This window comes from Strongylocentrotus purpuratus, unplaced genomic scaffold (genome assembly GCF_000002235.5).
Source record: "Strongylocentrotus purpuratus isolate Spur 01 unplaced genomic scaffold, Spur_5.0 spur5_contig_861, whole genome shotgun sequence".
NCBI classification, from domain to species: Eukaryota; Metazoa; Echinodermata; class Echinoidea; order Camarodonta; family Strongylocentrotidae; genus Strongylocentrotus; species Strongylocentrotus purpuratus.
The window spans coordinates 2,897,671-2,911,594 of record NW_022145570.1 but is presented as its reverse complement, the minus strand read 5'-3'; the positions used below and the strand labels follow the sequence as shown (position 1 = coordinate 2,911,594).

General features: G+C 35.6%; 1 long non-coding RNA gene across 4 annotated transcripts in view; it reads left to right on the top strand.

The window, feature by feature from the left end:
- The first annotated feature begins 3,865 nt into the window (after nt 1–3,865).
- The window catches only part of LOC105440558, a 28,132-nt gene continuing 18,073 nt past the window's right edge, over nt 3,866–13,924 (top strand). For all 4 annotated transcript variants that reach the window (XR_004066623.1, XR_004066620.1, XR_004066621.1 and 1 more), the window contains exon 1: nt 3,866–4,139. This is a non-coding gene — a long non-coding RNA (uncharacterized LOC105440558). The remainder of the gene's footprint in view (nt 4,140–13,924) is intronic.

Below are 13,924 nucleotides of genomic sequence, written 5' to 3'. Positions count from 1 at the left end.
ATTACAAGTTTGTATCGTTTTCTACAGGATATCCACTGTCAATCATCTTTACGAAAAGAAAAACAAATGGACAGACTGACAGAAAAAAGAACGAACGAAGGACAGACATACGTATTAAAGAAGAAGAGAAAAAGAAAGAAGGGCAGACACCAGATGTACAGTAATATAAATAACGAGGGAATCTGCCACAATGAGACATTGAAATTGTAGAGCAATGTATGTTGATCATTTGTTGATGGATATAGATAATGAGGCTGTACCATCATTTCACCGACAAATGCATAATAGTGAAGGTATATCGCCTTTTTCTCTCTACATGTCGAAACCGAGCTCATTTACAAGCTGGGTTTATACCAAACATTGAGGACAAAAGATGAAGACACCATAGCCAAACAGAAAGAAAATAAAAATAATACAGTTTCATATTCTAAGCCCACCTGAGCACCTGAGCTAGCTAGTTATGGTTGTAAATGAATGATGTGACCTCTGATTGAAGAGAGAAACTGAGGCCGATGGACGCAATTTTGCCCCCGCTCACCAAGTTCATATTGCGTGAATGGATGTTACGGTAGAGATCATCCTTAGTTTCAAGGTGGTAAACGTCTATCAGTCTCCGCAAAGATCACAAATTAAGCACTTTCATATAGTGACGAAATTCTTTTCAAAATAATAATTTTTTCTCATACACACTCAGATGACCTCTTTGGTATAAATAGAAGGTATTGAGAACGTCGGGACAAGAAGGGGAATAATAGAGGAGAGGAAAGAATGAGAAGAAGTAAACAAAGAAGAGAGAGAACGAAATTAGAAAGAAGAAGAAGTAAAAGAAGAAGAAGAACAACAACAAGTAAAACAAAAATGGAAGAAGAAGAGGGGGACAAAAAAGAAAGACAATTTAACTCCCGTAAGACGATGGGACAAACATAAAGCGATGTCCAGTTTTATGATAATGTAATTTCAAAGCAGGTGAGATACCACTAGGGATATGCGTTCAAATTTTGTTCTGCCTGTCATAATAAGGCCGCAAGGAAGAAAAAAGCCCATTGACCTAACACTATTCCAATAGCCTTGTGTCTCACCTATTGGCAAGTATGATCATGACCATTGGCATATCACTTTATCTGTTTATGAATCTAATGGCCAATGCAATTAATTTGGTTTTAAATTGCCTTGTTAATTTTTCGAAAATATTATTGTTTGCATACATGATGTATGTTGGCCGTTTCTCATATTATTAGGTTTTAATTGGTCATCTTGTCCAGTTGTTTTGAAATAGTTTGTACATTCTTTGAAATTTCCGGTTTCTATATCTTTATGAATACATGGTCTCGAAGGAGGACTATGGATAGCGCAATTAATACAACCATTATGTATATACACGGGCTCTGTGCCTGTGAGTTCTTTGTTATAGCAAAGGATAGCTGATATACATGATGATATTATTCAATCATCATGTGATTTGATAAGGAGTGATTGGATAAAGTGATATGGCTTTGGGGAGTTGGTGTAGACCAAAAAATGCTAATATCTATCACATGCATATAGTAAAAAGGTTGGGTAAAGCTTGCCCTATGGGAGGGTCATTTTGAGTCCTACCAACTTCGAGGCAATTCATGGATAATTTGAATAATGTTTTGCTCAATCACGATCACAGTTTACTGCAAGTTAAACCACAATCGCCCGAGTTGGTTACTTTTATAGGGAATTTATATCCAATGTTTGTCTTTTTTTCTTTGCAGTATGAAAGAGTGATTATATATAGAAACAAAAAACGGGAACTGGGATAATACATTCCCTGTACTTTTTTAATAACTTTTAACCCATGCTGCAGCTGGCGATACCGACGTCCCGAGACACCCGCAGACCAATAGAGAGCCCAACAGACCGATGCCCCACGAGACCGAATACCTCTAGACATCCCACAAGACCGACACAAATTACATGTATGTCTTCTTGTCACTTTTCAGAGACTTGACTAATGTGCGTTGCAGTCAAATGTGAGAAAATAAAGCTTTAATGAATAATTCTGCTTTGCATAGGAAGTATAGAATCAGTCATTAAATGAAAACAATAACTTTTGCATAATTTGTTAACAAATTTATGGAAGTCTCAAGAGAAGGCTTCATGATATGCATGAACATCTCAAACTTTATGTAAAATAAGAATATAATAATGTTAGGAAACGATAGAAGTACAGTAGATGATATACGTGACTCGTGACATATTTACGTGTTTTCACCCATTTCCGCCGAAGGTCTTTTTCAAATCCCTCTTCCCCTCACAGATAAAGCCCTCGGTCTGATGATAGTTTTCTTTCCCTATGAAAATACCCATTTGGATCTATTCTATCTTTTGCATGAGTAGCATAAAACGATTTGATTTTCCCCGAGTGATTTTATCACTACTGAAAAGCCTGCGATGTGCACTTAAGATCTCTCCACCCTAACGCCAAATTTATCCCGTGCAGGAAGAAAGTGCACTTCGAAGTCGAAGAGCAAAGTGTCAGCATCATTTTCGTCACCTTTGAAGAAGGATTCTACAGATACATTTTTAAAACAAACAAAAGTAGTTACCTTTATTCGGATATCGATCCGGTAATGACATCCACCGTACTGTATTGTTGGGGGCTTCTGCATTGCGATCATTATCAGCGCTTAATGTTTCTGTTTATGTTATCATATATGGTTGTTGATACTCATAAATCCCACAAAATAAGAATGTGAAATGAAATGCCCTTTTACTCTGCCCTAATTTGCTTACAACATTGCTTACAACGAAGAAGATGTGGTAGCCACACAGCCAATTTTAGATTCCCTTCTCGGAAAAGGGAGAATAATGAGAGAGAGAGAGAGAGAGAGAGAGAGAGAGAGAGAGAGAGAACAAGAAGAAGGATATGCGCATTTTTCATATAATTATTTGCCCCCCCCCCACCCGATCAGTTTTAGAAGGAGATCAGAAACATGTATAACAGTACATTTAGATCGTGCTTTTATCATGACTATGGGGACATCATAGGAGACTAACGGCTCAGCGATCGACAAAATAACGTGGAAAAGTGAATCATTTTTTACTATAAACAACAACGTAAAAACAACATGAAACAAACCAGCAATAAAAAAGGGCAATTTTTTTTAACGAAAACGTCATGAATACCAGTTCGCCGAAAACCAAATAAAATGCCTGTATTAAATTTTACACGTGTTCCAACGAGATGGCGGTGAACCTATGACAGTTTCATGAAACGATGCCCTGGACCTCGTTGCATAAAACTTACCATTGATGGTAACTTTACCATCAATGGTAACTTCCATGAAAATCTTGATTTGATTGGCTATGGAGCGATGTTGCCATGGTAGTTGACATTGATGACAAAGTTAGTATCAGTGTTAAGTTTAATGCAACGGTGGCCTGGTGTGCAATTGTTTGACTTTGGAAGATGAACTATCGTGTTATCATTACAGGCAGTCTTTAGTTTTAGTACCTACATGTACAGTGCAAAGATGGTGTGTCTACGATTTATAGTTTACCTCTTTAATATCATGCGAAGAAGACACTGTCATCCAAACTAGACACTGGTGCGTAAATTGATAAAACATTACATATTTTACACTTTATTTGAAGGATCTATAGGATAAACATGACAAAAGCAATCGATTAAGAGTAGCGTGATATCGTCACGCTGTATTACAGATGAATAATGTGACCGAGAGACACAACAGGGGCGTCATTGTTTATGTAGTAGAGAGAGAGAGGGGATGTAGGGAAACATACACACACGAAACAAGAGAGAGAGAGAGAGAGAGAGAGAGAGAGAGAGAGAGAGAGGGAGGGAGGGTTACTTGTTGCCAATTTTTGGTAAAGTTGTTGCCTGTGAATGGTAAAGTTGTTGCAAAAATGGTAAATGTGTTGCTTTTTTTACCGATTTGGTAAAGTTGTTGCCCAAAGCAACAACTTTCCATATGAAAATTGGTAAATGTGTTGTCATCACCATTGACAATACACACGGGCCTGCTCCTGCGTGTATTATCGCATAGACTTTAAAAGAGACTACCAAGGCGCTTGATGGATGCGCATGCTGCATGCATGGAGTCCTACATATATACATGTATGTACAGTTTGACAGAATGATGGTGTTATGGGTGAGTAATTATACTTGTTGCCTTATCATCTTTGTTGTATTGATTATCTTGACTAATTGATTGCCACTGTGACTGTGACTGTGCTGTCGTAGAACGGTTAGTTATAACACTAGTAACAGTAAGATCAAGTAATGTGTACAACTACAAGTCAATGTTAATTAAATCAGGGTAGGCCTAGCCGCCTACATACATTATTGTATGTATCTTCAATAAATTAGCCCTAGGCCTACATCATGTACATGATGTACATGTCAGATCATGCAGGTACTAATATACTATAAATACTAGTACTATAACTGTTGTTTAGTGTTACTGTGTTGTTTGATTTGGACTAGTGTAATGTTAGGTTTGTGTAGTATCTGTAGAGGGTCTAGACAAGGACAGGTACCTAATTTATATAATGTTATTAAGAAGAAATCACTGGGGGAACGAACAGCTAGCAGCTACATCATTAGACGGGGTCCAGACAACTCGCCACAAAGACATCTCAACCCTGGACAACTCGACACAATACCCTGGACATCTCGCCACAATACTCTGGACAACTCGCCATGGTCGAGTTGTCTAGGGTATTGTGGCGAGATGTCCAGGGTATTGTGTCGAGTTTTCCAAGGGCGAGCTGTCTTTAGGGCGAGTTGTCTGGGATTACTATAGGCTAGATCTACATAACATTAGTACTGATTTAGTCTTATTTCAGTAATTATATTCACATACTACAACCCTTGAAAATGTTTCCATCATGTCATAAATCCCGAACATATGCACTGGCGTAGCTAGAGTCAGAAGTTGAGGGGGGGGGGGGCTAGCTGGCATCATACGGGGGCACAGGTCTAGTCAGAAAATTGAATGCAAATTTACGATCAGGGGGGAAGGGGTCTAATCGTCTTCTTTTATCTTCCTTTTCCTTTACCGTTCTTTTTTTCTCTCTTTTTCTTTTTTCTTTCCCTTTTTTTCATTATTCGATCGGAGGGGGGGGGGGGGGGGGGAGGGCCTCAATCGCCTACATGTATGTATTCTAATAATAGATGCACAGACAAAGGGCTCCCCATCATACAACTACAAGACTGAAGCTTTGTTCGAGTGGGGGGGGGGGGGGGGGGGGGTCCATGGCAGTTTCTAAGGTTAAAAACTAATTTTTAAAAAGCCAACCAATCTTGTGTTTTCAGCTAATTTCTTTCACAATACTGGTACTTTGGTTTGTTATACATCCTGATGTGGATAGTTGTGAAATTTAGAACGATAAATATCAACAATTCAAATTTTCAAGTCCATATTGTTTTGATGCTCGTGTATGGGCAAGTCCAAGGTATTTGGTAATTTTGTGTCATACATGTATGTGTTTCATAAGTTATTCTGTAAATATTGAATCAGAATCAAATTAGTCTTTGCTTGGGTAAGCAGAGCAAGTACGTTTTGAAAAGACTTTACATTTTTACATTTTAAAAACTGTATTTTTCCACTATTTGTTAGTCGCTTCTAAGAATGAAATTTCAAATCAACCCCCAAAAAACTTCCCAAAACTAATTGTGGGGGAGGGGGCAGAGGGCCAATTGGCTCTGCTGGTTAATATAGCAGCCCTTTTACGTACCCCTTGTTTTGCAGGGGTGATCTACAGGGGTAACCTCGCTATTCATAAAACGGAAAAGGGGTCACTATTCATAAAGGCATGATTATTTATAAGGACCGCTATTCATAATGTGAGATGAGGGCAGCTATTCATAATTCACATTAAGGGTCATTACATAGTATACAAATAATGAATGGTTATGAGTTCAATAGTGCGAATATGTTCATGAGTTGAAAGATTAACATTCTATTCAACGAGGCGTCAGCCGAGTTGAATAGAATTAACGTTAATCTTTCAACGAATGAAAATATTTGCACTATTAAACAAATGAAAAACATTCATTATTTGTTTTATACAACATCGAAGAAGACCTAATAGAACGTTAATCAACAAATTATGCTTTACTCCTTATAAAGATAAATTAAAGTTCGAGTCAAGCCTTTTCGATTACATGCAGATTGCCTTCGCGTCAGATACACGCAGGGATACGCGCACTATTCATAACACGGGAACAGGGTTGCTATTCATAATACTAGAAGAGGGTCGCTATTCAATTCTATGTGAAGAGGGTTGCTATTCATAATACGAGAAGAGGTCGCTATTCAATTCTATGAGAAGGGGTTGCTATTCATAATACTAGAAGAGGGTCGCTATTCAATTCTATGAGAAGAGGGTTGCTATTCATAATACTAGAAGAGGGTCGCTATTCAATTCTATGAGAAGAGGGTTGCTATTCATAATACGAGAAGAGGTCGCTATTCAATTCTATGAGAAGGGGTTGCTATTCATAATACGAGAAGAGGGTCGCTATTCAATTCTACATGTATGAGAAGAGGGTTGCTATCCATAATACGAGAAGAGGGTCGCTATTCAATTATATGAGAAGAGGGTTGCTACATGTATTCATAAACATGAGGAAGGTGCGCTATTTATAATACAAGGAGAGGGTCGCTATTCATAATATGAGAAGAGGGTCGCTATTCATAATATGAGAAGAGGGTCGCTATTCATAATATGAGAAGAGGGTGGCTATTTATAATACAAGAAGAGGGTGGCTATTCATAATACGAGAAGAGGGTAACTATTCATAATATGAGAAGAGGGTCGCTATTCATAATACAAGAAGAGGGTGGCTATTCATAATACGAGAAGAGGGTAACTATTCATAATATGAGAAGAGGGTCGCTACTCATAATACAAGAAGAGGGTGGCTATTCATAATACGAGAAGAGGGTAACTACCCATAAGGACCAAGAAGAGGGTCGATATTCAATTCTATGAGAAGAGGGTTGCTATTCATAAACATGAGGAAGGGGCGCTATTTATTTGTATTGAGGGTCCGTACCCATAAGGACCGAGAAGAGGGTCGCTATTCATAAAACAAGAAGAGGGTCGCTACTCATAATACGAGAAGAGGGTCGCTACCCATAAGGACAGAGAATAGGGTTGCTATTCATAATACAAAAAGAGGGTCGCTATTCAATTCTATGAGAAGAGGGTTGCTATTTATAAACATGAGGAAGGGGCGCTATTCATAATTTGTATTGAGGGTCACTATTCATAATACGAGAAGAGGGTGGCGATTTATAATACGAGATTATCAAGATTTTTAGCCAAACAAGATATGATTTTGTGACCGTCATGCCATATGCAATCAGTGCTGGCGTCCCCTGTATTATGTCTTTCTTTAAAGGTAAAGACCAGTAATGGTCATGCGATTGCATTGTGAAAGAAACGTTGTGGAATCGATCAGAAAAGGTTGATCATCTAGCATCTAGCATCTGCAAGGTTCTGGAATCATCAAAATGATAGGAAATTTGGCCCATTTGTCGTAAAGTTACAAGCACTATACACAGAAAGATGTATATGGGACTACCCTTTATCTCTCACCAGACCATGAGAGAAACAAATTTACCAAATATATGAATTAGTAGGCGGTTTCCCGGCAAATTTGTTATCATCATGTATTAGTCAAAACATATTCTTTCACATGATTGGTAATGAGAGCTTCCATTTCATTTTTTGAAATTGGGGCGTTTCCAATACTGGTCTTTACCTTTAAAAGTATATATTACCTTTTATCTTTGATAATTATATAGAGACATCCTCATAACCTAGCTAATATATTTGCCCCACTTCTGTGATGACAAAAATAAAGTAAAGCATAACAACTTATCCTATCATAATTTGTCCCCATTGTGAGAAATCTTGCCCCACCACTCTGCCCCTTACTGATCTTATCCTGGCTACGCCACTGAGACATTAAGTAGAACAAGCAGGCCCATGCTATTTTAGAAACTAGTAATTGTTTATACAGCAATGTTTTAGTAGGAAATGGTTTTAATAGGACCTATGGACGTACAAATTATATAGCCTTAGCCATATGTCATATCCAGTGCCAAAAGTCAAGGACAGGCACCCAGAAGCTTTTCAATTTTCGCCAATGTAGAGTTTCAAGATTTTCAATACATACACCTGTACCTCAGGATACTAGTACCGGTAATCATACTAATTAACCTAACTCTATTCATCCACAATCTTGATTTCCTGAAACTTTCCTAACACCAAAAACATTAGGAGTTGGACTGGACCAGAAGCTAAGTAATTCCCTGTAGAGAGTCGGGGAGGGGGGGGGGGGCACTTTGATATTGTGTTTTGTTTGGGGAAAAGGGGGCTTGAACACTTTTGGACCTTTGAGGTTTTTTGCAGTAATGCAATCTGCATATAAACCAAACATTTACTGTCTTTTTTTGTTGGGTGGGGGTGGTGATGATGATGGGTAAGGAGGTCTGATATAAGGTCTAGTTCAACAACAACAACAACAACAAAAATATGTGAGAAATTTGGTTATGTTATTATTTTGGGGGTGGGATATCTAGCCCTTGTAGCAACAAGGGGGCAGGATATAATGATAAATACAGAACAAAAACAGGAAAAATATGGAATGTAAATACAAATATGCGTGCAGGTTCAGAAAAAGTTTAACATTAATCAATTTGAGACATGATAAATTCAAAGCAAACACGGAAAATACACGCAATAATTAATCAAATCCATTTCTGCATGCATTCTGGTTCACACACGATATATAAAGAATCAATAACTTTAAACAGCCAAACCAAAATATAAAATTACAATAAAGTGAACAAACCAAACGAGGTCGACATAAATTGTCATGAAACAAGATAGATAATTGCAGAACAAACACATCATTACATATGAAATATCCCCAGCCCCCTGCCCTTTATGCCAATGATGACAACTCGGACATTCAGATGTCAGACATTTATATTTATTTCCGGGGGGCTGATTAATGATTGGGGGCCCGGGATGATGGGTTGTTTAGATTACTGGGGCATGCCTTTTTTCTTTAATTGTTCAGAAATGTATGTTTTCAATATAAGTTTTCAACAAATATTCAGGGCCATGAGCCGCCCCCTCCCCCATAGCTTTACCATAGCCGTGGGGGTGTCCCCCATCCAATATTTCCCTTTCTTATTATCATTCTGTCTGCTTATTTAATTTTTATGAATAGCGACCCTCTTTCCATATTATGAATAGCCACCCTCTTCTCGTATTATGACCAGCGACCCTCTTCTCGTATTATGAATAGCGACTCCCTTCTTCGATTATGAATAGTGGTCCTTACGAATAATGACTCTCTTCTCGTATTATGAATAGTGACCCTCATTCCACATTATGAATAGCGACTGTCTTCCCGCATTATGAATAGTGACTCTTTTCTTGTATTATGAATAGGGACCCTTAGGAATAACGACAAAAATTTTGTATTATGAAATGCGACCCTATTCTTAGATAATGTTAATTATGGATACAAGAACTCTATTTCAAGTCAGGAGAAAACAAGTTGAAGATGCTATAGAGAACATAGAAAATAGAGAACTTCTAAAGAAAGTGATATACTATTTTTGTTTTGTTTTAGCTAATGAAATAAGAAGAAATGATAAAGACACTACTCTATAGAGCAATGACAAAAGGAAAGGATTATAAATAATTCAAGGCAAAGCAGTGAAAAATTTAGAAGAAAGAAAAGAAACTTCAAGAAAACTTGCTCTAAAAGATATATGTATAAGAAAACTTACTCTAAATGAAACTACCAGAAAACTTACCGGTACTCTAAAAGATAGTGATCAACATTTGAGATGAAAAATACAGTATCATGTAACCTGTAAAACTTGCAGTAATAACCAGGATTTGTTATGTTGTATAATACAAGTCTACTGTTATTACTTTATGCATGACTTTTCAGTTGCCCAAAATAACACTGTAGCTCTTAAGTTTATTGTTCTCACAAATATGGCAACTAATGATGAATATTTGAACTGGTTTTTCATAGCAGAGGGACTGTTAATGGATTTATGTTTTTAGTGTATACCATATACAATAGTTTTGTTGGTTATCAATTTATTTCATTACTATCAGATCAGTTTGGTGAAAACATCCCTCTTTTTAATCCAAGCTTCAAAGAAGGTGAAACAAAATTACTGAATGTCACAGTTCAAAACCTCTTTTATATATACATTGCGTCCCAGAAAAAACGAAACCGAGAATTATCAATATTTAAAAAAAAATTAAAGATATTGAGAATTTAGATATCAAATTAGGTGCAGATATAGATAATACTGAGCTTCTTGACAAAAAATAATGAAAAAAAATGATGAAACCCAAGGTTTTATTGTTCGTTCTCTAATCCAATGGACTGAAGAAGAGTTCCAGATATTTTTGTAATTTATAAAACAGAGTAGAAGAAAAGAAGAGTATATTTAGATTAGAGAATGATAGTAATGACATTATTGTAAATCAACAAACGATTTTGGGAGAAATTCATTCATTTTATCAAGCCCTGTATAAGAGAAGATGCAATGATAATAATTTGGATGGTATAATGGTTAATTTCTTAGATTCCATTGAACTTCCTCAATTAAATGAAGTTCATAAAGATTTTCTTGAAAAACACATTACTAAGCAAAAATTGTTGGAGACACTTAATTCAATGAGTCATAACAAATCACCATCACTGGACAGTTTACCTGTGGAATTTTATATAGTTTTTTGGAAAGACCTTTCTGATATGCTTTTAAACTTGTGTAAATTTTCTTTTCTGCAGGATGGACTAATGTCTACCTCTCAAAAGAATGGAGTTATTACTTAGATTCCTGAAAAAGATAAAGATACTTCCTATCTACCAAAATTTAGACCTATTTCCTTATTAACAGTAGACTACAAGATTTTAGCCAAAACTTTAGCAAACCGTTTGAAAAAATGTCTGTCATACTTGACCAATCTTTTTTTTTAAAGGGTAGGAATATTGGAAACAATTTCTGGTTGATAACAGATTTAAATTGAATCTTATACAGACTCAAAGAAAATTCCAGGTGCAATTGTTCTGCTTGACATTCAGACAGCTTTTGACAGTGTTTCTCATCAGTTCCTTCTTGGTGTATTACAGCATTTAATTTCAGTAATAAATTCATTAACTGGATATAAATGTTTTATTCTGGTCAAAAAAGTTATGTATATAATTATGGAAATTTGATAAATTCTATTAACATGAGAAAATGATATTTTTCAAGGAAGTCCCATATCTTCATACTTGTTTTTATTAGTTATTGAAACTATGGCTCTTACTATTAAACAAAACTTTCAAAGCGAAGGAGTACCAGTTGAAAATAATATATATCTTTATAAATGTAATGCTTCCTGGGAGAAATTTAAATTGTTTAAACAAATTGCTGGCTAACACCCAGTAAATAAAGATTGATTGATTGATCTGTAATTAAAAAACAAGTCAGAAAAAATCTTGGAACTAGTGGGATTTGAACCTGCATCTACTGGGTGTAAGCCAACAATTTGTTTAAACAATTGAAAATATAATAATAATGTAATAATAGTGTAAACTTATAGAGCCCACACACCGTCCAGGGACGCTCATGCCTCTAGCAATACATAACAATATCTTTGTTAGCAGATGATTCCACAGTATCTTTTATTGATGGCTCAGTTACCTCCTTTAGATGATTGTTTGACACTATTGGTAATTTTTCTGATAGCTCTGGTTGTAAGCTCAATATATCTAATTCAGAAGCAATATGGATTGGTTCTAAGAAAGGCTCTTATGCATTTCCTTTTCTGTTAACGGTTAAAAGTGGAATAACTCTACTTTAAAAACTTTAGGTGTCCATTTTTCTTTGAATTTAAATCAACTATATGAACTTAATCATAGGACCAAACTCAAATCCATTAAAAAGACTTTAAAGTGCTGGCTGGTAGAATCTTATCCCTTGTTGGGAAGTTCTATGTTGTAAAGACCCTATTGTTGCCACTACTCCTTTTTTTCTTCCTTCTGTCTTATGTGTTAAAATACCACAGAGTTTTTTCAAACGATTAAATACTTTGTTGTTTAGATGTATATAGAGTGGTGGAAATGGTAGGGCCAAAAGACAATACATGTGTAATGAATTTTCTTTGGGTGGTTTACGAATGATTGACCCCTACTTTCGTCTGTTTCACAAAAAATGTCATGGGTTAAAATGCTCCTTCATGATAATTATGACAGTTGGTGGAAGTCTATTAAATTTCTGTTTGTAACAATTTTAGTGATAGTAAGGATATTCTATGGAACACACATGCATCTGAATATGTTCTTAACAGATTAATCTCAAGTCAATTGGCCAAGTCTCTCCGAACATGTTATATATTTAGGGGAAAAAATTTGGAAGCTGAATTTGATTCACCCTTTTCCCAATTGGTTCTTGTCAGTTTATTTGGTTGAATAGAAACGTTTGCTCAAAATGAAAGCAACATTTCATATATCAGGATAGCTAGGTTAGACAGAGGTAACTATTTATTAGTGATTTACTCAACCCTCCTCACCCTGGTAATAAACTATTTGAGGAGCTTATTCTTGATTATGATATTAGTGCACAGGACAGGAGGAAATGCAACTTTTGAATGTGAAAAATAAACAAAATGAGAGGTTAGTCTCACTTAACCCCACATGAAATTATTGAAGAAATTAGAACCACAGTCCACACTTTTGAAAACTCAGAAAATTCCAAAATATGCATACAGTGTCATGTTAAAACCAGGTGTTCCATACAAACAAATGATATTTAGGAATGATTTTCACAACTCTGATGAGGTCAAATGTGAAAAAAATCATGTAAATAATTTTAAATCCACCATAAGTACATGTATGCACTCTTTCTATTTAAATTTATTTCTTAAAGCACTAGGTTTGAATGATATTTTGTATAAAATCAAAAGAAAGGACTCCCCCAACTGTTCCCTTTGTAACAATTAATGCCCCTGAAACCTATATACCGGTACATCTTTTTATTGAATTTCCTATTGTAAAACACATTTGGGATGAAAATATGAAAGTTATTTTTCAGGAAACCAAAAAGCCTGATGTACAAAATGTTTCAACATTTGAAAAGATGTTTAGTTATAATGTCGATAAATTCCTAATATATTTGTTTCTTTGACCTAAATATTATACTTACATGTATGTTTGCAAATTCAAAAATAAACCCCCAACCTTTTACGGTTATAAAGCATGTACATGTATTGCCGTTAACAAAGATATTGAATATCGTATTGCTAAGAAAAATGACAAACTTCCAATTCATTTTCGGAAATGGAGATTTAAGTTATGAGTACAGTTATTAATTTCTGAAACTACCTTTTTTTTTAAATACTTTCTTTTTCTCCCTCTCTGGAAGAAAAGGAAATTTAATTGTTATGATCTGTAATCCTGTCTGTATATCTACAAAAGCAAAATTATTATGATGATTGCTTTTTTAATCTTTCAAATTCTACATACTTGATACTTAAATGCAAAAATGTTTATCCCTCTACTAAATTAGACACTTGTTTTTTTTCTAATTACAGAGGATAGATATGTGGAAGAGAAAAAGTGACTGCTTTTATTACATGTAGATAGTTACGAAGCACTGTTTTCGTTGTATGCTGTTGTATTGCTGCATTTTGTTTGTTTTTTGTTTGATTGACTTGATTTATGTTTGATATCTTATCAACAAATTATGAAAACCCAATAAAAGTGGCTAAAGGCAAGTAATTGCTGCCTTAATATGAGCTGGTTGCCCTGAATTGGGGAAGGGAAGGGAGTGGGAGGTTTTGCATCCCCCAGCTTAGGGAAGTCATCTAATTCCAGAATATCATTGTCCTCTGATTT